Here is a 266-nt window from a genome sequence, read left to right as displayed (position 1 = left end):
CCCAATCCTCCCTTGGCCTTCCTGGGGCCGTGCTTGAAAAACCGGAGAGGGGATGGGGCGGGAGGGGAAGATGCTCCCGGCTGAGCCTTTGGGCTCATTTGGAGTACAGGCTCACAAAACCAGATAGCGAGGTGCTAGAAATAAATAAGGAAAGGGGATGTGCTCAGGGGGTTCCCGCACGCTGGCATCCCACCGAGGCTGGACCACCCTCGGGGTGGATGGAAGTCTCCTTCCCACTCCCCGTTGGGGCTGACAAGGCGGGGAAC

The sequence above is a fragment of the Cariama cristata genome, unplaced genomic scaffold (assembly GCF_000690535.1).
Source record: "Cariama cristata isolate BGI_N322 unplaced genomic scaffold, ASM69053v1 scaffold23614, whole genome shotgun sequence".
NCBI classification, from domain to species: Eukaryota; Metazoa; Chordata; class Aves; order Cariamiformes; family Cariamidae; genus Cariama; species Cariama cristata.
The sequence above is the reverse complement of the archived record's forward strand: the minus strand, read 5'-3'. Positions refer to the sequence as shown.